This window comes from Pantherophis guttatus, chromosome 2 (assembly GCF_059756535.1).
Source record: "Pantherophis guttatus breed Tessera chromosome 2, ASM5975653v1, whole genome shotgun sequence".
In the NCBI taxonomy this organism is placed as follows: Eukaryota; Metazoa; Chordata; class Lepidosauria; order Squamata; family Colubridae; genus Pantherophis; species Pantherophis guttatus.
The window spans coordinates 139001516-139023624 of NC_142064.1; the positions used below are offsets into that span (position 1 = coordinate 139001516).

The window sequence follows — 22109 nt, forward strand, 5'->3', positions numbered from 1 at the left end:
ATTATTATTATTATTATTATTATTATTATTATTATTATTATTATTATTATTATTGTTGTTGTTGTTGTTGTTATTATTATTATTATTATTATTATTATTATTATTATTATTATTATTATGGCAAGTGGTTCCACTGATTAATTATTCTGTCAGGAAATTGCTCCTTAGTTCTAAGTTGTTTCTCTTCTTGATTAGTTTCCATCCATTGCTTCTTGTCCTTCATTCAGGTGCTTTGGAGAATAGGTTGACCCCCTTTTCTTTGTGGCTGCCCCTCAAATATTGGAATACTGCTATCATGTCAACCCTGGCCCTAGTCCTTCTTTTAATTAAACTAAACATATCCAATTCCAGCAACCGTTCTTTATATATTTTAGCCTCCAGTCCCCTTTGTTGGTCCTCTCTGCACTCTTTTGAGTCTCCACATCTTTTTTATATGGTGGTGATGAAAACTGAATGCAATATTCCAATTGTGGTCTTGCCAAGGCATTATAAAGTGGTGTTTATTTAAAGAGCCGTGGTGGCGCAGTGGTTAGAGTGCAGTACTGCTGACCACCGGCTGCCAGCAGTTTGGCAGATCGAATCTCACCAGGCTCAAGGTTGACTCAGCCTTCCATCCTTCTGAGGTCGATAAAAATGAGGACCCAGATTGTTGGGGGTGGGGGTGGTGACTCTGAAAACCGCTTAGACAGGGCTGTAAAGCACAGTGAAGTGGTATATAAGTGGAAGTGCTATTGCTATAAGTGCTATTATAAAAGTCCCTCCTGCCATCCGAACATCCCACTGGTTGAAATTACATGCCAATAAACCAATGTTATTGATTACACATAAATGTGCATTGGATTGGACTTTCCAATCATTAACTTGGTTTGTTAAAAGATTTCAACATTTAATTTTTCAGATGCTATTCAAACTTCTGATTTTGAGCAGAATTCTGTTAATCTTAATGTAGGTTATAGCATCGGCTTTACAGATTTACACTTAGAGTTTCACCAACCCAGCCAATTAAAAAGAGAGTAAACATGGGACTGTGTAGTAGCCTCTTGCTAACTGTTGTTTCTTTTAATGCTCTTATTATACCACAGTAACTTTGTGAATCCAGCCATTGTAATTTGTAGCATAAGGCTACAGTATGAACTCATAAAGCTTCAGTATTAACTCAGACATATGGTGGCCAAGTCAAAAAAAAAAGAAACAAACAATGTTTAGAAACTTCATGAGTAAATCCAGCCAACGCTTAAGCAGCCTTGAGGATAAACATATTGTAGAAATTAATTGCTATTTGTTTTGTAAGAGATGCTTCCAGTTCTCTGCCCTGTTTCCCCTAAAATAAGACATCCCCTGATAATAAGCCCAATTGGGCTTTTGAGTGCATGCCCTAAAATAAGCCCCCCCCCCAAATAAGGCCTCCACGAAAATATTTAAATGCATGCGCAGCCAGTCCCTGTCATTTCCCCCAGTTAGGGTTAGGGAGACAGAGATGGAAATCAGGCAAAAGAAGCCATGGGATCACCTTTTGCCACCTTCTGACAAGCAAAGTCAATGTGGATGCCAGATTCGCTTAACAACCGTGTCACTAACTTAACAACTGCAGTGATTCACTTAACCAGTGCAGCAAGAAAGATTGTAAAATGGGGCAAAACTCACTTAACAAATGTCTCACTTAGCAACAGAGATTTTGGGCTCAATTTTGATCAATTTATGATCAAAATTCTATATTAGGGCAACTGAATATAAATTCTATTATCCCGTAACATTAGAAGATATCTGTGGCCTTGTAATCTTGTGCAAAATTAATCTGTGCTTAATCCAACATTAATCCATACTGGTTTAACTTTCTAGCACTTGAAAATAAATCCATCTGCGTATGACTTCCATGGAAATGCAGATACGTTAGAAAATTTAAATACATTAGAAACCCAGTAGTTTTAATTTACCGGCATAAGTTCTATGAACATCAGGCTTGAAAATTAGGTACTTACCATAAAATATATGGGTAACTGAAGCTGTACATCAACCCCCCTGCTTTTTGGTATGTAGAAAATATGGATGGTGGTTTTAATTTCTGGGTATTATGTAACTATTTTTGCAGAACTTGTTACACTGAGTGGATCCTTATCTAAACCAATGTATCTCCTTTCCAAATAAACTTCATAATCTCTGTAGTAAAAAAGAAAAAAAAAGAAATTTTCCTATTCGATTGCATTCCTATCAGATGTAAATTCTGTCATGTTTTCCTATCAATTTAATGAGTAATGTCTAAATTTCTTGCTGGCAATTAAAGAGTGCATTTGTGTGAAACTAATATCTTAGTTCCCAAAGTCCTTCAGCTCATGATGATTTTAGTATAATCAGAATGCATAAAGGTAAAACTAAAAGTGCAAGACAAAAATGTGGCAAGAGACACATTCTCCTTCCTGTCTCCCCTTAACTACTTCTTCCTGTTGGAAAAAACTGAATCTAAATTCAGCAATTTCCTTTGGAAAGGATACAAATCTACCTATTATACAGAAACCCTGCCAAACATTTTCTGCATATTTTGAATCAAACTATCCAGTTCTTAGTCACCTCCTCAAACCTACTTTGCTAATATTCAGTCCAGATCATTTCCTCACAGATCCAAAACTCAAATAAGGTTAAAACAACCAAAATCATCCTGACACATTTATTATGGTACAAGTTCCACCATCTACTATATATATGAAAGCTATGAAAAGTTTTCAAAAGTTTTGATTTTAAAAAAGTAGATAAAAGGTAAACATGAAAATAGATAAAGAAAATTTACAGGAAGAAAAAAAGAAAATTAAAGAAGTGAGCTGATCTTTTTTGCAGCAGTTACAGATGAAGTATTATCCCTCCTCACTCATTCAAGTTATGTTACATAGATCCCTTTTGTCTCAGATTCAACTCTTCTTTTTTTTTCTTCAATCAGCAAATCCACAAATCACCATTTCACTTTTTTCCGTATTCAGCAAAAAACAAAAAATTTTTTGGTCACTCTATCATCTTCACATTCCAATCCGCCATTGTGAGTATTTCAGTATTTCTCCGTCATTGTTCATATACTAATCTTCCTGTAATTACCATATAAAAAAATCAGTCTTCTGTAAATCTCTAAATGATTATCCATAAGTCCCAATAAAAAAAGGTTTCATCTTGATATTTCTGTTTAAAATTCTTTACATCAACATAAGTATTTGTATCAATTTTTTTTACTTTTTTATGTCCATCAAAGATCATAAAGTGTCCCTTTGTGTTTTTCACATTTCCACCATTGCCTAGAAGTAGCTTTATATATTTTAGATAATTTCTCTGATGTAGTATACCAATGGCACATCATTTTATAAAAATTATCTCTTAAATTATAACACAATGTAACTTTCAGTCCTTTTACCACATTCTCTCCTACTGATCCATCTGTATGTTATAACCAAAATTCTTAATCTATTTTATCATGTAACTTTAACTTGTTCTTCTTCCATTTCAATTCTCAACAAAAGTTCATAAATTTCTGCAATTACATGTTCATTTGTACATAGTTCAATTTCAAATTCCATCTTATGTTATTCAATTCTAGTTAGATTTTTGTCTAAATTAAACATTTGTTTTAATTATGCATATAAAACCCTTGAAAAATAAATCCCTTTGTAGTCAGTTGTTCTCTTGACCTCATCTTAAAATTCTCCATTTTCCTGCACTACAAATCTTGATATGTTAAACATTTCTCTTTGCCTGGTGTTCTTTTTTTTTTTTCTTCTTCTATAAAATGCTTCTTCTGTTAAGACCAATAAAGATATTTTAGGACACAGCCTGGGTTTGTATTCATTCCATATTCTTAATATGGCACTTCTTGTTAATGATTTTTAAAATCTCTATTAAAGTACTAATGCTTTATCCTACCATAAAAAGCCATCTGAACCAAACATCCAGTTATGTTCTTCTAATTCTAATATTCTCTTGTTCCTCAATGACACCGATTCTTTCATCCAGGTTTGTCAGCTTTTTTTGATTTTGCTGTAACAGGCAAGTATGGGTGACCTTTGAAATTATTACAAGGCTGGAATCTTTACCTGCTCTGGTCAGCTAACTTTTAGGTGAAGCTTATTTTTCACCTTCTCAGCTAAATAGTCATCCATCCTCAGTCTGCAATAGATCTTTTAACCTTCTCCACTTAAATTGTATCTGTGTATATCTATATTATACAGTGATGAAATCCAATTTTTTAAACTACTGGTTCTGTGGGCGTGGCTTGGTGGGCGTGGTATGGCTTGGTGGGTGTGGCTTGGTGAGCATGGCAGGGGAAGGATACTGCAAAATCCCCATTCCCTCCCCACTCCTGGGGGAAGGATATTGCAAAATCTCCATTCCCACCCCACTCTGGGGCCAACCAGAGGTGGTATTTGCCGGTTCTCTGAACTACTCAAAATTTCCACTGCCGGTTCTCCGAACTGCTCAACATTTCCACTACCAGTTCTCCAGAACCTGTCAGAACCTGCTGGATTTCACCCCTGATACTATACCTAATCGTGATGTTGCCAGAAGCATGAAGTGAACAATGTGACATCACAATGCAAGCTCTGGCCTTTCATATTTCTCTCAAAACATCACAGCATTGCAACTACATAAGAAGTGGAGTTTGGATCACAACCTCCTGGTTCACAGTTCAGCAGTTGCCTTTGCTTACTCATTCCTGCTACAGGCACCTATGATTTACATCTCAAACCAACTGGATTGTATATGCCGTAAGTAAAAAATTTTAAGCATAAAATAGAATGGAATATCTATATTTCAAATATAGTTGCTTGGCATTTTCATAAATGATATCCTTCCAACTTCTGGATGCATCATTGGTCTATTCAGTTTGAGATACTCCTCATATACTTACATTAAATGAAGTTTTTCCTTATGGCTAATTTAATGCTTTGGGACTAATCTAAAAGTGTTTATATATAATCTGGTATAATTATGTGCTATGATAGCTATTTCTAGTAGTGATTGTGAGCAGGCCTCCCCTCTTATATACACCTCTTCTGGCATAAAGCTTAGCAGACCCTCCAAGCTATAATATTTACATAATTTTAATATTTATCCCTCCATTTTTCAAAAAGCATATGAAATCCCCCTCTATATCTCCTCATAAAAACTTTGGCTGAGATAAAGTGATTATGAAGATCATTCAATGAGCTTCATAGCTGACTGAGAATTTGAAGCTATTTCCCATTGTTTTAAATTCAGTAATGTAATGTATGTGTATCCATTTTGAATTCTAACCTAATCCCATAATAGCCTCCAGCAGTTAATAACGCAAGTCATAAACATAACAATTAAGGGGCATAAAAGTTTATAAATAGCAGCAACAATATTACCAGTCAAATTAAGAGTACTTAATTGCCTCTAGGTGAACAATTCTGTCTTCAGTAACTTCTGGAATATTTTTAGGTTGAGCAATTTATGTAGGGAGGTTATATTCCACAGATCATGGGCCATAATCTCAAATACTACTTCCTACTAACTTCCTCCATTACTTTATGAAGATCTTACCAGTTGATTGATTCTACTTGGAAGAGGTGGCTCTGAAGATATCTGGAACCAAGCCCAGCAGGGTTGATAGGTTAAAACTATTATTTGGGAATGTACCCAGAAACCAATTGGAAGCTTCCAGAACAGGTGTTATTGCCCATGGCACTCACACATGCTAGAACAGAGCAGAGCAGAGCAGAGCAGAGCAGAGCAGAGCAGAGCAGAGCAGAACAACTGGTTGGAAGGGATCTTGGAGATCTTCTAGTACAGGGATCCTCAAACTACTGCCTGTGGGCTGGATACAGCCCGCCAAAGCAATTAATCCGGCCCACGTGGCACCACGAGGCTGCCCCACCCATATCTCCCTGCCCACCTGCCGGCCCCCACCCTTCGGCCAAGCGAGGGCTTCACTTTTGCGGGCAGCTGTGGTGAGCAGAGCAGTGCGAGCCCCGCAGGCAGAAACTGGAAGGTAAAGCCAATGGCGGGGGAAGGAAATCCACTCTGGGCCTGCTTTGCTAGGCCGAAGGGCCATCTCGGGGGGTGGATGGGGTTGGACATAGCGAGGCTCAGCCACTTTTCACAGCTCTGGACTGGACAGCAGTTCAGCTTTCCTGGCAGGCTGCGACCCCTGATCCCCGCCTACTCTTCTCTTTCTCCTGTGGCTGATGACAGAGAGGAAGGTGAATCGCTGCCACTCGCCCCCTACAGCCCACATCTTGCCCCCTGCCTGGACTCTCTGCAGCTGCTGGGCCTCGGCTGCTGTGGCTGCCAGCACCCAAGGAGCATAAGACTGTGCTGCCCGCCTCCCTCATCTGCCAGCTGGCTTCTTCCATTGGCCCGCAACCTTCAGCTGAGCATGGGCCTTACTTCTGCGGTTAGCCGCGGTGAGCAGAGCGGTGCAAGCCCCGCTGGCTGGAACTGGAAGATAAGGCCAAGAGTGAGGGAGAGGAAATCCGCTGTTGGCCTTAGTCCAATCCCCTACTCAGAAAATTATGATTGGAGACAGGATAATAATTGTCCGATATGATTGGATTTTGGGAGGACCTCTTCAGGACAGGCAACACCTGCACCCATCACCTCATAGACCCAGCCAACATTCCAGCTCCCAAAGGAAGGAAATGGATCCAAGCTAAAGATAGCCGAATTTATGCTGAAGAACAATCTAACCATTTGACTGGACTTTATATGATATTACAAGTTGTTATGCATGGATATGACTCTACAAGAAGCTATCTCAATCACCTCTCCAGATTCTGCCAATTAAGAAGATTTCAGTGAACGTAAGCAATATTATCAGCAAAATGAAGACCCAGATTGCTGGGGGCACTGTGAAGTGGTATATACAGTAAGTCTAAGGGCTATTGCTAAAATGACGAGCAGGGAGGCAGGCTGCAGGGAGATTGCAGCTCAAAATGCACTAAGACCAGTATTGATGCTTCTCCACTCTTATTGCCATGATGTAGGTTTAAATACAAGCTCTTATTTGATTCAAATTCAATGTTCTACCTCTACCCAGAGTACTTTAGGCATCCCTTCTGTTGCTTCTGCTGCTTCATCTTTTAGAGGTCTCCGATCAACCAAGGTGGTCTCTGGAATCAGCTGATAGAATTGCTGCTCAGAAGCAACCATATCAAACTCCTGGTCACTTCCTGATTTCAAAAATTCACCAGGTGTCCTACCTTCCCTTTTATAAATTGCTTTTTTTCCCTTATATTTGGGGATTAATATAACAGCATGACCAAGATTAATATTTGAAGATGAGTCAGGATGAATAGCAGTTACGTGCATACGTATATTTTCATTCTGACGAAAGCTGGCCATTAGAATTAATTCTTACTCTAAGAATACAGTTACTCTGGTGTAACAGTCAATGTGATTTACAAACATCCTATGAGTACCAGTCTTAACATTCAATGAAATCTTATCTTTTATATCGCTGGTATTTCTGTCTTGAGTGCAGAGAGTGGGAATCACATGTTATAAAGTCCCCTTCAGAAGTTTAAAGATAGCGTTTTAAGTTTAGTAATCATTTTGCAACAGCTATTTATAAACCTTATTAGAATGGGGAAGAAAACAGCTGAAATGCAGTTCCTCCACTGAAGTTTCCTGTGGGGAAAAGAGGCAGCGCTAGAGCTTTCTAAAACATTGTGAAATTACTTTGACATATACTGATAAGCCTTTTTTTTTCTTTTTTTTCAGATCTGTGGGTCATCGCCTGTTATCCGAGTTTATCACCATAAGAGCTGGTCCTTATCTTAGCCTTGGGGTTGATTTCAGATCCTTGGATGGGAAAGCAAAGAATCGGCGTCTCTTGAACTGGAAATAAACACTTTTGATCTGATAACAGCAGGTCTGTTGCTAGGCAGGCAGGAAAAGGAAGTCTCCTCCTTGCAGGAAATGGGTCTTGGAATACCTTTCTCTAATCATGCCAGCCATCTTTTTCCCTTTTTTGGAAATCTCAGCTGCCCACCCATCCATGGCAGAACAGGCGGCCCCAGATTACTTCTGAACCGATCTTTTATCGATGCTTCCCTTGAAATGGTAATGTATTTTTCAGCAGGAGCTCATGACATTTCTCATTTTTCTTCAGAGAATGAAGCCTCTGGGCAGGAGTTCTTTTTCATCAGCCGAATTCTCAACACTCCAAAAGCTACATGACAGAGTTGGCACCGGGTTGTTTTATTTCCTGATACAGTGGCTTATCAGCACCCTCCTCCCCAAACAGTACTTACAATGTGAAATGCTCCTTCCATCTGAAATTTCAGCAACAGGAAAGCTTGATCTGCTGAATTGCCACCTGCCAAGAGAGAGAGAAGTGGAGCCTGACAGTAAGACTAAAAAGAAAATTCAAGTCTAGATATCACATGGACTCTCTTTGGGCTATGAGGTGAAGCCTAAATTAGAAAGATTAATGCACTGTAACCTGCTAAATTACTGGTGCAATAAATATATATAATTACTAATTTTCTGTCTCTTATGTGTAGTCACTGTCTCTCTCTTTATTTATTTATTTGTCGAGTATGTATTAGATAATATATATAAGTATAAGCATGAATTGAATACATAAAATGAATACAATTAAAGGGAACATTAGGACCGGCATGGTAGCAATGCTGGTGCTCTTATGCATGCCTTTCATATGTGTGTGTGTGTAGCAGTTAGATAGTGAAGTGGTTAGAACATCACCTTCAGTGCAGGAGATCAGGGTTCAAATCTCAGCTGGTACCTATCTTACCAGTAGGGGTCCTTGGGTAAAGACCCCCTAATGCTTCATCTGTTTACCTCAAATATGATATGAGAGTCATGTTGGCTCAGATGTTGCCTGGATTGACAAATCCATCAAATGTTAATGAACCAGGACAATCTGATGATAAATAGGTCACTGGAACAAACCATACACGGAGGAAACGAGACTCTGGAACTGATGACTTTAGTAGCAGACCTAATGAGAGGGCAGTGATGAAATTCAGCCGGTTCTATCCAGCTTGGGCAAACTGGTAGCGCCGGCGGCAGGAGGCTCCGCCCACCCACCTAGACATCATCACGTGCCATTTTTGACCCTCTGCACATGTGCAGAAGGCCCTGCGCATGTGTGGAGGAGGCGCACGTGAGCATGCTCACATTTGCAAACTGGTAGCGAAGGTAAGTAAATTTCACCCCTGTGAGAGGGGATATATGAAGTGTATGAGGGAACTATGGATAGACCAAAGATCTACATCAATGCTAACTGAAAAACAGCTAATTACCCAATGCTTCAACATAGTGAAGAGGAAACTGCTATCACAACTTGAGATAGACAAAACTATACATTACAATCCAAGAACACTTTGAAGAACAACTGGATGTGCAATCAACTCCTAAAGCTGGAACATCACCACCATTATTTCCATTACGGAGCACATCTGCTATGAGTCATAAGATCAGAGATAAACTAGCTACGATCAACCCTCAACACCAGTTACCAAGGCTCAGCAGAGATGTACCATCAGATAGAATGCTAGAAGGTGCCAATAGAGCCTTCACAACAATCCCTAGTACCACAATAACTCAAACCAATGAACTGATATATGTTACAGCCATCCTAGAGAGGCCTGGCTACACTATCAACAAGAACAGCAGTACATATCCCTGCTGGAAAATGCGGTTAGAGGCTAAGACTAGGAGCCTTGGTAGTACAGTGGTCTAAAGCACCCTGTTATTAAGACCAGCTTCCTGCAATTACTGCAGGTTCGAATCTCGCCAGGCTCAAGGTTGACTCAGACTTCCATCCTTTCTAAGGTAGGTAAATTGAGGACCCAGTTGTGGGGGCAATAAGCTGACTTTGTATAAATATACAAAAGAATGAAGGCTATTGCTTAGCACATTGTAAGCCGCCCTGAGTCTCCGGAGAAGGGCGGCATATAAATCAAATTAAAAAAAAAAAAAAAGATTAAGTCAACTTGGAGAAAGGTTGGTCAGCTGCAGGGGTGAAATCCAGCAGGTTCTGACAGATTTTGGAGAACCGGTAGCGGAAATTTTGAGTAGTTCAGAGAACCAGCAAATGCCACCTCTGGCTGGCCCCAGAGTGGGGTGGGAATGGAGATTTTGCAGTATCCTTCCCCTGGAGTGAGTGGGAATGGAGATTTTGCAGTATCCTTCCCCTGCCGCGCTCACCAAGCTACACCCACCAAGCCACACCACACCCACCTACCACAGAACCGGTAGTAAAATATTTTGGATTTCACCACTGGTCAGCTGGTTGGAAGTACAGAACTCTAAGGTCACAATGTGTGAAATGTTCTATTCACTCTTCCATTCTATTTATAATTGTGACGGCACTTAATACAATTACATTCAAGACTTTCTCATTTAGCAGCCAAATGAAGCATCCGCATCAACTCCTACACATGGATTTTTGAGACAAACAAATGTCAATTCAATGTTGTGAAATATTATCAGAAATTTGACACAGGACAGGAAGGGAGGATTTTTCTGAAACATTCTCACGCAATATTAATTAGATTTTGTAAACATGGTTTATCCAATGTTAGGCTTATAATCTGTCATGATCTGAATCTTTCCCACCTCACATTGTTTGGGATAGGATTATGGAATTTTGGCATATAGCAAATCAGCCAGGGTGAAGAATTTTAGGCAAAAGAAAAAATATACAGAAAACAGATCTTGCTTTTGTTTCAGCATAGGAGATTACGAGCGACATCATGCTTTTAATGGATATATTCATGGAAAATAAAACATCCCAGAAATTGTGACTTGGTCCAAAGAACTGAGCTTCTAAGTTGTTTAAAAAAAGAGTTTGTGGTTTGCTTAGAGTTTATCCACACCATTTCTTGCACATAGGTACAAAGATGTATTCTGAGGATATGTTTTCCCAGTGGTTTCTCTATTCATAGGCAGCCCACTGTTGAGGCAGACTGAAGCTGGTCTTATCTGGTCTAAGACTTTCCTGGATTTTTTTCCTGGAAAAAGTCCATCCCATGCAGATATTCCAGGTTGCATGAACCAAGAATCTTTGGAGCTTGGCGACATGCCGGGCTGCAGTTGGCCACAGCAATACCATGCCATCTCATTTAATCACTGGATTCTGATTTCCCAAGTGTAATGGTACATGATGTGGGAATGACCTTGAGAGATGGGGGGGGGGGGGAGGAAAGAAATGGCACCTAAGGAACAATCAAATAAGAGGGGGTGTAGCCTGCAGGTGTATAATGGAAAGTGAAAGAAACTCAGAAAGGAACCTCCCCTATCGTATCAGTCTTTAAAAGAGACAACGGGAGATTTGTACTTTCAGGCTTCCAAGATTCTGTCAATGTAATGTTGCAATAATGTGGAATTAGCTCATCTGGTTGTGTTTCCTGTGTGGATTAGTTGGGAAGGCTGACGCCATAGACATTTGTGTTTTGGCTGTCAGAAAAAGACAATTTCATTAAGGCTCCCACTCCTCCTTATTTCTGTGGTATTATCAGGAAAATACTGACTTCATGGAAGATTGAATGCAGATTTTCCATGGGACTAATAATCCTTAAAAAAAAAAAAAAAAACAATAGTAAAGAATGTATGCATAGGATTACCATGGCTTTTCCTTCTGCAAGTTTGCATAAGACAGAAAGGATTTAAGGATAAGGCAACTTTCTACACGTGGACCAAAGATGGTATTCAGCCAGTTCGCCCAGCCCCGCCCACCTGCCCGGGCGCAATCCCGTCCTATATCACTGTGTTTTTAATGCTACATGCATGTGCGGATGGTGTGTGCATGCAAATTGCCATGTTTTGTGATGCTGCACGCATGCACGGATTGCACACGCACACTCACATTTCCGGTGATGGGTGAACTGGTTGTTACAGTATGTGAAGCCCAACTCTGACATGGACTTCTATTACCAAGAGGATAAGAGGATATGAGACGAGACAAGAGGAGACAAGACAAGACGAGACGAGGAAAAGAGAATGCAGAAGGTGGAAAGAATGGGAGAAAATTCATCTTTTCTCCTTCTCCACTCAGACATATATGAAAAAAGCCCCATGCATTCTTGCATCTAACCTTCTTTTCATTTTAATCAATCAAAAGTTCTTCAAGAAAACCCAAGATGATAAAGGAAAATTGAAAAGGAGGGAAAGAGGGCAAAGCAAAGGATCACAGGAAACATTTCAATTGAGAATGAAAGCTAGTGGAAGGGAAAGCTGGTCTCCAGACATGGAACTCTTTTTCCCAAGTCCAGGCTTGGGAAGAAGACAACCAGCTGCTGTCATGAAAGCAAACCACACTATTTTCTGTGACAGCATAAAAAAATGTGCTGACCTTACTCCAGAGAGAAAGTAAAAGTTAGGCTGTGTGATGACCAGAGTTGTAAAAACTATATACTTTCCTTCTATTTTTAAGGGTGGGTAAAATATCAAGATTTGTAGATGAGCACTTTAATAACTGAATGCAGTTCTGGGCCCTGGGCTGAGAATATGGTAGCAAGCATAGTACTTTTATTAAATTGGCCTCTTGTAGATGTGCTGGATTTCAGTTCCATGACTGACAGTCAGTATGGTCAAAAGCCATCCAAACCAAATGATAAGACCAAGATATCTGGAAGGGACCAAACTGTATTTGATAATGCACTGCCAATTTCTTCTATAATCTTCATCTAAGAATTGTGGATTTTCTTGTAAGCATCAAACTAATTAGGTTAAGGTTAGAGAAAGCTTTAGGTAAAATACTCCTAAAGTTGGGCACAGCTGGGCAGGAGAAACCTTTACCTTTTTATCCACTTTTGAAATCTGTATATCAATTCTTGAAAATGATCTTTGTCTTTCTGAAAAATAAGTATATTCTTTAGATGTACCATTCCTTTGTCTTCAAGTATCTACCAAAACCAGAATGTACATCAAATAATAATAAAATATTGAAAAACTGGAAGCGTTGTGGCAAGACTGGCTGGAAAAATAGTGGGCTCCGACGAGCTCCATGAAAATCGAGCCGGACAAACCGCTGTCGGGGGGTCTTCAGACCAGAACCGTCCTGTTGAAGAAGGAGAGGTGTCTCGGACAACCAAGAGGCACAGGCAAGTTCCTTGAAAGGTCAGAGGCGGCGGGGGTGGCGGCCATTGTAAAATGAGTGCTCTGAAGCTGGGGCAACCGGACTAAGTTTTTGTGCAGGAGTGGTGTTTGAATGGAATGCTGGTACCAGGTGATTGATTGGCCAATGCACAGGTAAAAGAAAATTTCAAATTGGAACATTAAAATAATAATAATAATAATAATTTTATTTCTATACCGCCCAGACCTGGTGTCCCAGACCTGAAATGAGTGGCCCAGACCTGAAATGAGTGGCTAATTGGCATTTGGGAAATTCTATGGAGGGAGAAGATCAAAGAGGGGGCTAAAATATTAAAGCCCAAGAAAGTTTTAATATCTACAATTGGATTTGGAGAAACTAAAAATAACAAAAGAAAAGAACTGAGGAAAAGTATTCTTTATGTGGATTTAAAACATTTTTGACAGATTTGACATTTAGTTGGTTTGAGAATATTGTTGATTTGAGAGAGACATCTGCTGGCGGAAAGAGAGGACTGCAATATTTGCTGGAAGATAGAAGAGAAAGTGCAGCTGTGACCTTGACTACTAAAAGATAATTTGGAAACTGTGAGAACTTTTAAGGAGTATTTGTTGTTCTATATTGCTTGGTTTCGATTCTCAATGGCTGTGGAAGATAACAAATCTTTAACTTGGAGTGGACTGAATAAATATTTGAACTGGGCATTATTTGAAAACAAAAAGAGACTATATGGATTTTAAGTTTTAATTAAAAGTGACATAACTCAAAAGTTTTAACAATTTCTTAAATTGGCAATATGGAGTCTTGGATGCATGAGGAATTAATTGAAATGTTTAAAAATATGCGCGAATCATTAAAGGATAATAAAAAGTCAGAAATTGTGTTGGAATACACAGAACAGGAAATAGGGGAGAAGGTGGTAAAAGACACCATAAATGAGGAGCAAGAAAATAATATTGAAGGAAAAGGAATTGAATGCAAAAAGCAGTTAGATGATTTCACTGGGATTTACAGTGGCAAAAAAAGAGTGGATAGGGGGAACATCCCCCCAAAAGAATCAATTAAAGGGTAAAGAGGGAAAAAGTGGAAAGAGATTAGGTGAAAGCTGGGGGAGAACTGGGGGAGTTCTGGGGGAGAATAATATATCTAAAAGTGAGAAAAAGGATCCAGAAGAAAAGATATAATAAATATAAAACGAAAAAAAAAAAAAGAAAAAGAAGAAATTAAGAGAATGGGATAAAAGGAGAAAATTATCAAGAAGTGGAATTTTGGAGAGACCAAGAGAAAATGGTTAAAGAAGGGAAGATTAGTGGAAAAGAGGAAGGGAAATAAGGTACATATTAGTAGATTTAAAGGAACTGTATTAATATTATTAATTGTGGATGGTCAACTAAGTTAAAGGGTTTTAATGTAGGATTTGAATATGATGATGTATATTGCTTATAGTAAAACAGAATAGCAGATGAAATGTGAAATGTGAAATGTGAAACGGTATTTTGGTTTAATTTTGAAGACAATTTAAATTAAGAGATTAAGTTGAAATGTTAAAAAGTGGGACGGGACTTTGAGAAATATATTTTGTAATGGAGAAATAAGATAATTAATTGATGTTATTGTAAGAGATTAGGAATTAAGGGCAGATAGTGGTACTGTTTATGTATTAAGAAAAAATTAAGATAAGATAAAGAAATATGGAAAAAGAATATTATGGCTGAAATTGGAAATATGTAAAATGGACTTTAAAAAAAGAGAACAATATGGCAGAAGCTGAAATAACAAGATATGGTGAAAAATGATTAATTTGTGATAAAGAATTATATAAAAGAGATGAATATGGAAAAAATGGGAAGATTGGAATAGATTATAAAGATTGATATATATAAGATGTATACGATGTGACCCGGTCAACACTCTGTTCATAAAATATGTATGATGAAAGAAAAATTCTAATAAAACTTGTTTATAAATATATATATATATTGGAGGTAATTTGCCTTGGGCAAGTTTCATTTTCTTCTCTGAAGTTCTATCAAGTTGTGGGAATGTTTGAAATTTGAAGGCAGAAAAAAAAAAGAATGTTTCTGAGTCCATGAGGATCTAATGTAGGAATTGGGTGTGGCTAGCCACTTGTCTGAAATGGTATAGGACAGGGGTCAGCAACCTGCGGCTCCAGAGCTGCATGCGGCTCTTTGGGTCTTCTGTTGTGGCTCCCTGTCAGGTGATCTCACCACTGGCTGGCCCCGCCCCTCGCCCTCCCCTTCCAGTCACTCCTCGCCTGGCCTGAGAAGGTAAGGGCGATTGTGGGGGATGGAGAAGCAGCCAGGGCAGAGACAGAGAGATACAGAGAGAGGGGGAGAGAGAGAGAGACAGAGAGAGATACAGAGAGGGGGGGAGGGGGAGGGAGGGGGGGAAGGGAGGGAGGGACGCACTGCAATTCATCTGATTAGATACATAGAACACCATGTCCCAAAACTCCATTTGAGTTGCATTAGTGTTCCAATAAGAAGCACTGACCCAGAGTATATAGTCTAAAAGCCAATGATCTACTCTCCATTTCACTAAACAAGACAAAATAGATGGGTATTGGCTTTTTGCTGGTAAAAGTTCGCCAAAGAAAGAAGTCTCTGAAGATTGTATCTTATGCCAACAACAACAAATCATCTATTAATAAATCAAGTTTATAGGTAGCCCATGACTGACTGTTGACATATATTATTTTTGGCAGTTCCCTTCTTCTTGCCTTACAGAATGTTAAACGTGAAGAGAAAAAAAACAACAACAGTGAAAGCTGGAAGCTGTCTCTTACCTCAATCTTACTTCCCCCTTGATTTATTATCCTAATTCCTTTTCTCTCACCTTTAAATACCTTCAGTGGTGTAAATACAGTCAAGGTGAAGGTGAAGGTTGCCTTGGGGTTTTCATCTAGTAATTTTGGTTTCTTGTAGCCCAGACTTGATAACCTAGCCCTAAATGGCTGACCAGATCTAGAAACAGACATTGTGTAGATCTAAAGCTACTTTTATTAGAACACTATAGCAGCAGAATCTTGCAGGTCTGAATGTGCTTCCCTTCCTCCTCCTTTTATATTCAGGTGGTGATGAGGAGGTGGGCAGGGTGTGTGTGTGAGGTTTGTCTGAGGCATTTTTGTAAACCAATTTCTTGGCTTGGGCTCAAATCTTGTTCATCTGAACATTGCTTTGGCAATTGATCTTTCTTCTGTCCTTCAAGGCCGCTCTCTATCAGTGGTGAAATCCAATTTTTTTTACTATCGGTTCTGTGGGTCTGGCATGGTGGGCATGGTGTGGCTTGGTGGGCATGGCAGGGGAAGGATACTGCAAAATCCCCATTCCCTCTCCACTCCTGAGGAAAGGATACTGCAAAATCCCCATTCCCTTTCCACTCCTGAGGGAAGGATATTGTAAAATCTCCATTCCCACCCCACTCTGGGGCCAGCCAGAGGTGGTATTTGCCAGTTCTCCGAACTGCTCAAAATTTCCACTACCGCTTCTCCAGAACCTGTCAGAACCTGCTGTCTATACTCATTACACCCTGTTACATTCCCATGAGGCCACCTGTGCCACTGTGGCTGCCATTGGTCCCTGAGAGCAGCTTATATATTCGAGGCTTTGGTGCCAGATAGGTCAATGTAGCTACTGCCTATAACTGACTTTCTACAATTAGTCCTCAGTTAGCAAAGATAATTGGGACTACTGGGTATTCTATTGCTAAGCAATGCAGTCATAAAGCCCAATATCACATGACCTCACTTGACTTACAGTGGCAATTCTGGCAATTCCAGTTGCGGTAGTTAGTTGATCATTAGGCACATTGGCACGTGATTCCCACTTGTGACCTCCTGCCAGCTTCCTTGCTGACTTTGCTTGTTGGAAGTTGGCAGCGAAAGCTTAAAATGGAAATCACGTGGCCATGGGATGCTGCAGTTGTTGTAAAATATCAATTGGTTGCCAAGTGCCTATATTGTGATCACATCAGAGATGGGTTTCAGCAGGTTCTGACCAGTTCTGGAGAACTGGTAGCAGAAATTTTGAGCAGTTCAGAGAACCGGTAATAAAATTCTGACTGGCCCCGCCCCCATCTATTCTCTGTCTCCTGAGTCCCAGCTGATCAGGAGGAAATGGGGATTTTGCAGTAACTTTCCCCTGGAGTGGGGAGGGAATGGAGATTTTACAGTATCCTTCCCCTGCCACGCCCACCAAGCCAAACCCACAGAACTGGTAGTAAAAAAATTTGAAACCCACCCCTGGATCACATGCATGCAGGGACACCACAACAGCTCCAACTTTGAGGACCGGATGTAAGTCTCCACATTCAGCACTGTTATTAACTTTGAATGGTCATGGCACCAATGGTTGTTAAGTGAAGACTACCTGTTGAGGTGGGGGATGGGGGAATCCTTCTGTGAGATTTGGTTTGGTGCTCTGTATCCTCTGAATACACTTCTAATTTTGATCCTAAGGTGTGTGTGTGGGAGGGAAGTCATGGGACGAAAGAAGCATGCCTTCCTTTCTCTTGCAGGACATTTCTAGTTTCAGGAAATTAATAACTCCTTTTTAACCCTTGGGAAGACAGCTGCCCAAAAGACATGGGTCCCTGCCCCATACAGGCTGAACCCATAAAATTGGATTTATTTATTTATTTATTTATTATTTAAATTTGTATACCGCCCTTCTCCCGAAGGACTCGGCGGTGAACAGCCAAAATTTAAAACACATACAGTATAAAAATTAAAAAGAATTAAAACAGAATTAAATCAGTTTGGCTTCCCTAAATTTTAAAACCCTTTCCCCAAAAAATAACCCATTAAAATTTTAAGCCAGTCCGGCTTGCTGGAATAAGAAGGTCTTTAACGCTCGGTGGAAAGTACGGAGGTCCGGGATCAGTCGTATTCCTGGGGGTAGCTCGTTCCAGAGGGCGGGTGCCCCCACAGAGAAGGCTCTCCCCCTGGGGGTCGTCAGTTGACATTGCTTGACCGACGGCACCCTGAGGAGTCCCTCTCTGTGGGAGCGAATTGGCCGGTGGGAGATTATCGGTGGCAGAAGGTGCTCTCGTAAGTACCCGGGCGCTAAGCCATGGAGCGCTTTAAAGATGAGAACCAATACCTTGAAGCGCACCCGGAAGACCACCGGGAGCCAGTGCAGCTCGTGCAGGAGAGGTATTACATGGGAGCGCCATGTCGCCCCCATAATTACCTGCGCGGCCGCATTCTGGACCAGCTGGAGCCTCCGGGTGCTCCTCAAGGGGAGCCCCATGTAGAGAGCATTGCAGTAGTCCAGGCGAGAAGTGATGAGGGCGTGAGTGACCGTGCATAAGGAGTCCTGATCCAGAAAGGGCCGCAACTGGCGTATCAGGCGAACCTGATAAAAAGCTCTCCGCCACGGCCGTCATATGCTCTTCTAAAGACAGCCATGCATCCAGGAGGACGCCCAAGTTACAAGCCCTCTCCGTGGGGGCCAATGACTCGCCCCCAATAGGATGAATGAGACTTTCTAGCATCTCTCAGGAAGGAATCCTTGGCTTCCTCATTTTTTCCCTTCCACCACCAGACGCTGAAGGCAAACTAGGACAGGGTGTACTGAGCAGATATTTCCCACATCCATGTGCAGCACGCCCCCATCCCATATGTAGGCTCAGCTGGAGAAGGCAGATAAGAAAGAAAACAGCACAGGGAATGGAGATGAAATAATAATGAGGTGCTCTCCTGACGTGATTCCCATTTTTGCACTTGATGGCTCTTCCCTGACTCCGAAGATTAAAGGGTTGCAACCTGAGGCTCAAAAAACGAAGGTTATACAAAAAGGTTTGTATAACCTTTTGTTGAGATAGTTTGCTTCATGGCAAACTACTTCAACAATTTGAAGCACAATTTCTCACTCTACTGATATTTACATTGCAATTGGTACTTTGAAGTATTATATTTGTTTTCATTTATGCTTTTCAGAGGCTTATGATTTTTTGACTGGACTTTTATTTTAAACAAATTATTCAATGCTTTTCTTAATTTTCTGTGAAAGTTGGACCAGAAGAAAGGCTGAGTGCCAAAGAATTGAGGCCTTTGAACTATGGTGCTGGAGAAGGCTCCTGCGAATCCCTTGGATTGCAAGACCAATCAGTCCTAGAGGAGATCAACCCTGACTGCTCTTTAGAAGGCCAGATCCTGAAAATGAAACTCAAATACTTTGGCCACCTAATGAGAAGGAAGGACTCACTGGAGAAGAGCCTAATGCTGGGAAAGATTGAGGGCAAAAGAAGGGGATGACAGAGAACGATGTGGCTGGCTGGAGTCTCTGAAGCAGTAGGCATGAGCTTAAATGGACTCCAGAGGATGGTAGAGGACAGGAAGGCCTGGAGGAACGTTGTCCATGGGGTCACGATGGGTCAGACACGGCTTTGCAACTAACAACAAATTCTTAATTCAACTTAGTATAGCCACATCTCTCCTTATATTCTCTTTTCGGGGAGTTTTTAAAGCAGGATTTCTCATTTCAAATGTCAGAGGAAATGTTTAGGCAACTAGGATAACTTGGATAAATCCTGGCTTCTAAAGAAAAAAGAAAAGCATACAGAAGAGGCAATCAGTTTATTCTTTAGCAATAAAACCTTATTATTTAGAAAACAATTAACTTTGGAGTGATCCATAATCACAAACAAACAAAATATTCTTTTCTTTACCCTCAGTTATTTTAATTTGCTCGTTCTGTTTTCCGGTAAAATGGACAATTCCTTAATTGTGCTGAAAATATGGAGGCATTAGAACAATCAAGTTGCTAATATTGCTAGGATTCTGGTAAATTTCCCTGATCAGAATGTCATCTATAGGCTCCCACTCTCTGCTCCTTTCATTCTACTGAAACAATACTGCCGTCAGCTTCAAGGAAATTAAAATAGTAGTTTTATTCTGTATTTTGTCCATTTATCCATCTGCTCCACATGATTCCCTTTTGGGTAAGCAACATAAATGCCAAGTACAGAAAAAGAGTAAGAATTAGTAAGCAAAGGAAATTAAAGGCAGGAGATGATTGGAAAGAAAAAGAAAGCTACCTGTCAGGGTACCAAGTAATGCATCCACCAAAAGCAGAATTCCGAGGCAGGTATAGATTCCTCAATGAACATGTTTATTGGAAACATCATATCGGCACAGCTAGTGAAAACCAACTCTAAAAGTTCCTGCGGTTTTCACCTAATTAAAAGAACAAAAGTTTCCCCTCTCAGATGTCACTGGTCATTTTGTCCAGTGAATATAGCTGGCAGGCTCCTCTCCTCCTTCAGCAACAATCTGTTGAGATGACCTTGATTCCCAAAAGGAAAACTTTTTGTTTTGACTGTTAGCTGGTCTATTTCCCCCCTCCCTTCCCCCTTTCAAAGTTCGTGGCAATTATGAGGCAGGAAAACATGGCTTCAGCCAGGTCAGCTTCAGAATTGACACTACCCTTGCAAAACATTGAAGGATCCAATCTGGGTCAGTCGCCAGGACCAGAGATTTAGTTTTGCCAGCTTTTGGACTCGTGCTGCAGTGCATCCTCAGGGAACTTCTAGCAGTCTGTGCACTTTGGGCTCCATGTCATATAATATATGTGGGTATATGCATAATTTTGCATTCTTTATTTATTTTGTCAGGTTTATGTGGTGTATATTGGAAGTGGTGACCCTTTGAAAGCTGTATGCAACGAAATTTCATTTTAATGTCTGATGATTAGTGTACATTCAAAGTGACAATAAAGTTATTTTAAGTCTCTAAGTCTGAATCTAAGTCTCTATTCTGTGTGTGGTATCCTGGGACACATATATTCACTTGTAAAAAAACATAGTTGCTTTTGTCATATTCACATAGCTCTTCATATATTGCCTTTTGTTTGTTTAGCTCCCTCTTTGTGTCAGAGTCTCAACATCCCCCTCTGATTCGGGTTGTTGTTTTTTTTTGTTCTTCCTCTCATTCCATCCATCTTGCCTTAATATATTTGTTCTGGGATCACTCATCTATTCTCCCCATATGACCAACCAATGTGAGGCAGTGTGAGGCTTCCCTGAGGCCTTGTGAAGCCTCACAAAGGCCCAGCAGCTGTCTGGGCTGGGTGCACTTCATCCGCAGTGGGAGCAGTGGTGAAATCCTGCCAGTTCTGTCCAGCTTGTGCGAACCGGTAGTGACGGCATCACATGGTTCAGTGAACCGGTAATGGCGGCAGTGCGAGGCTCTGCCTACCCACCCTGATGTCATTACTTCCTGGTTTTAACCAGGAAGTAACCTGTTTTTGACCCTCTGTGCATGCACAGAAGGCTTTGCGCATGTGCAGAGGGTAAAAAATTGGACGTGACGATGGTGCGCGCACTTCTGAACCAGTAGGGAAGGTAAGTAGATTTCACCCCTGAGTGGGAGGAAGAAGATAGTGAAGGCCAGCTGGGGCTGGTGGAGGGTGGCAGGTGTACGTGGGCATGGAGGGCAGAGTGGCCAAATGGATGGAGTGGAAGCAAAGGAGAACATGGCAAGGCAGAAGAAATATGAAGTCCTCGCCTAACAACCCAAACCAGGATTTTTGCAACAGTCATTGCTAAGAAATACAGTCTCATGAAATTTTCTCTAACAATAACTTTGCTTAGCATGGAAATTCTGGTTCCAGTTAAGGTCTTTAAACAAGGATTACCTTTATCTCACAGAAGAAACTGATTTTTTTCTGCTCTTATAATGCCTGCAAGTTTACAGCCCGCTGAGTTGTTTCAGATTGAAGGGAAGCTGATTGATATTTCCTCCTCCCAGGCTTTTATTACAGAACTGAATTCTTAGTAGTTTGCTGTAATGCTCTCAGTGATTTTTTTTTTTTTCCAAATCAAATACTTTATTTGGGCTGCCTCTATGCCAATCTTCAGTGTAAAGTGATCTATGCTATGAGGTTTAGAGGGCCTTTAAACTGCAAGCAGTCTGAGAGGAAGTAGATTATCTTCACCTGGCTTCAAGGCTAAATTAGGAGGTTAAGACTGCTTCAGCAGCTTTTAATGTCACTGATCATGGCACTGTTTGAAATATATTGGAATATTG

At 40.5% G+C, this 22109-nt stretch overlaps 1 long non-coding RNA gene across 1 annotated transcript; it reads left to right on the forward strand.

The window, feature by feature from the left end:
• Positions 1–4614: 4614 nt before the first annotated feature.
• Positions 4615–8480, forward strand: LOC117662786 (uncharacterized). Its single transcript, XR_004590509.3, has 2 exons — positions 4615–4739; positions 7717–8480. It is a non-coding gene; the product is annotated as an uncharacterized LOC117662786 (long non-coding RNA).
• Positions 8481–22109: the final 13629 nt, after the last annotated feature.